Source organism: Grammomys surdaster, unplaced genomic scaffold (assembly GCF_004785775.1).
Source record: "Grammomys surdaster isolate TR1022 unplaced genomic scaffold, NIH_TR_1.0 126118, whole genome shotgun sequence".
Taxonomy (NCBI): Eukaryota; Metazoa; Chordata; class Mammalia; order Rodentia; family Muridae; genus Grammomys; species Grammomys surdaster.
This window is the reverse complement of record NW_021620926.1, coordinates 3,110,589-3,114,029: the sequence shown is the minus strand read 5'-3', so window position 1 is coordinate 3,114,029 and position 3,441 is coordinate 3,110,589. Positions and strand designations below refer to the sequence as shown.

Below are 3,441 nucleotides of genomic sequence, written 5' to 3'. Positions count from 1 at the left end.
ACATGAGGAGAGGAGTAATGAGGAGGGAGGGTGAATAATGGAGGGAGGGTAACTTAAAGGGGGAGACAAATGAGGGGAAGCATAAAAAGGGTTGACCAAGTGTAGTGGGCAATATTTAAATCTCCAACCCAATCAGGACCGGTCAAAGAAAACACAACTCAATAATTATGAATATAAATCTATAAGCATAGATTGGGCAGATACACCTACACTACTCTGTACCCCAGCTATGAGACTCTTCTACCTCCTTGTCAACAGTCGTCCTCCCTCTTCTCTACCCAGCCTTTATTTCTCCACCTCCACTTCTCCTGCCCAATCACTGGCTCCAGCCTTTATTTTACAAATTAAGATGAGCAGAAGGTTCACTAGAAATCACCTGTGTAATGACTCATACCTCCTCTACAGTCCTTCGCAGGAAGGGGGAATTAGTATCAAAATACAAGGCTGGGGCTATCCACAATAATCAAGGACGAGGTGATTCTAGGGATGATTAAAACAACCATATGAAAACTTATTTACAATTGTATTTCACAGAGCGTCATGCTCATTCCAGAAGCCCTGCGTTGTCATACTAATCGTCCCATGCCAAGTACAAAATGACTCTTCTTACGCTGCTGGTAAGAGGTGTTCTAAAGCCTCCCAAAGACAATGCAGGCTACTGCCATTGCTCTTGGTTACACTTCAAGGTTGATAAGCTCATTAATCTTCTCTACTGTTTAGTAGTCTGTGATATCTCTATTATAGGATCTAAGATAAATAAACTGCACCCACGTCTTTGCCTCTGCTGTGGAACTCAGAGTAAGCCCTATGAAGAGAATCATTCAACATTTCTTGACTATACTCCTGTTATGGTGATGGACGATGAGCCATGGAGCATCAACAGGTTATCAGAACTTCTATGTCCAGTGTTTCCTTCCTACAATCTGGGTCTCTTCTTGCAGGTGCTGGGAGATGAAGGGTGGTGATAATACCTCAACTGTGAGCAATGAAAACACCACCATTGAAATAAACCAGAACAGGGGTATCTTCAGAAATGTTTAAGGATCACCTTTATCGTGACTGGAAGTTACATTCAAATACTAAACTCATACAGTCTTTTGTTTATATAAAGATTTCACTATGTAAGTACTATGTTATTTTAGTTGTTTGCATGTTTATTTCACATACAATTTCTTTGTTGTCTCAGCCAAGATACAAGGCCACAAGTCTCAGGCAATTCTGATTCCATTGAGTTCAACCTGCAGATTAAAAGGGAAATGATCAAAGGTATCAATTGAATATTCCCAGTAAGAAACATAAACAAATATAGAGTTATATATTCCCAAATCCAATACCATATAGCAATATGGAAATTTAATTGAAGTTTTCATATCTGTAACTGAGAAACCCATGAAAGTAGTTAAGTGATAAATATATTGAAGTGTCAGGCTACAGAAATTGATTAGAGGAAATTTTATTTTCAACAACTCTTGGAGGAAAATAAAATATCACATATACATATCATTCATATACATAGTGAGAGAAATTGATGGTAACAAAGTTCTGAGGATATGCCCAAAATTGAAAATGAAGAAGCTGTTAATAGAACCATATAAAGACAGTACTTGGGAGCAAGCAAAGGAACAATGGCTACAGGGTATAGAGAGGGTATCTTGCATGGTGTGAGAACATAGCCAGCTTAATGAATGATTCCATAGAGACCTGATCTATGTTGGCTTATAACAAGAATGTTGTCAGATTCTAGCAGCCAAGTAGACTGGATAGTAGAAGCCGGTTCCATAGTCACAGTGGGGAAGTCAGAGACTTCATAATTCACAGGTCTGAGGCCTCCTGAGAAACAGCTTCTAGATCCATTGCTTTTGGAATAGTAGCTGTCAGGCCAAAAGTCTAGAGAACAAGCATATGTTTGAGCATATGTCCCAGCATATGTCCACTGGCAGGGACTGCAGGGTGTGGAGCTCCTGGGGTAGTAGCAGGGCTTCTGTCAGGGACTGGACATCACACAGAATTTCTGATATCTGTGGGGCTCAATGCAGGTCTCCTGACAGCCCCTGTTCAGAGAGGTGCCCAGCTGGCAGGTTCGGGGAGAACAACTGGTGGTGGTGTAGACCATGTTGTTGGGACAGGAAGAGCCACAGGATTCAGAGGAAGGCAGCCAATGCCTAAGGGAGGGAGAGACATTTCCAGAACAACATTTACAGGACATGGAGAAGGATATGGACTCAGCTGAATATCACTGAGAAAAATCCTGAGTTTAAATGTCACTTTGTGGAAAGGTGGATTTATATACTTTCAGGGACAGGTATGGTATCCAACAGGTTCATCCTTCACATATTTGTGTGCTTCCTCCTTTACAAATGTACAGCTCAATAATTTCTCTGTAATTACAGTTGCATTTGGATAGTTCTCTGTACAGTATATTTATGTGTATTGCAATTTCCTTGTTATGACAACAGAAAATGAACCACTGAGGTCAGAATTCCCATGAATGTTTTACACTAATGTTTGTTCTGTCATATCTGGGAACATTCCTCCTTTTCCTTGTGACATAATTTTATGTGTTTTGTCATAGAATAGTATGAGGAATATATGCTTGTCTTTCATCATGCTGAATGAAAGTAGTGTCTTTTTCCCACTAATAATGAACTGGAAGCATTATTTAGGGTTTTATTTAAAACTTACTGAAGATAATACAGACTTATCTTTATTGTGATTTTCATAATTATTCTATGTAGAATATACAGAATTACCTATGTGTTTCATTCTCTATTAGCAAGAGAATAATTAAGGAAAAAGTTTCATCAAAATAATTAGAGAGTGAGCAAAGCAACAGTTAAATTTCTGGTGATGGCAAAGGGCAGAAACAAGATAGTCCCATACAGGATGGTGTTTTGGAGTATTATAAAAATGTAAGGCTCAGGGATGCATGCAGAGAAGGAGATGGAAACCGGTTAGAGCCAAAGGTGATGGATGACTATCAGGAAACAGTGTCTTCAGAATCAACAGATCTGATGCATGTGGGATATCACAGAGACTTACACAGGTCCAAGCCAGACAAGGTCCTAGCACCAAGGGGGAGAAGTGGACATAGGCTCCTACCTGTAACCAAGAAGATGATTGCAGTTGACATCCACAAGCAAAGGGAAATCAGCTTCAATGACAAGTTATTGGTTAAATCGACCATACTCCAGGACAGGATCCTTGTGCAGGATTAGTGGGTAAACACAGGATAATTCTATGCTTGTCTGTGGACTTTTGTTTTGATTTTGGATTCCTTTTGTCTTATTAGAGTTTTATTGTTGTTGGTTTTATTTGTTACTTTTGGTATTTTTTGTTTGCGAAAGACAGATAGATAGACATGCATCCTTACATGCACACACATATATATGTACAGAGAGAGAGAGAGAGAGAGAGAGAGAGAGAGAGAGAGAGAGAGAGAGA

General features: G+C 39.5%; 1 pseudogene; it reads right to left on the bottom strand.

The window, feature by feature from the left end:
• Positions 1-1,706: 1,706 nt before the first annotated feature.
• The window catches only part of LOC114611627, a 6,264-nt pseudogene continuing 4,529 nt past the window's right edge, over positions 1,707-3,441 (bottom strand).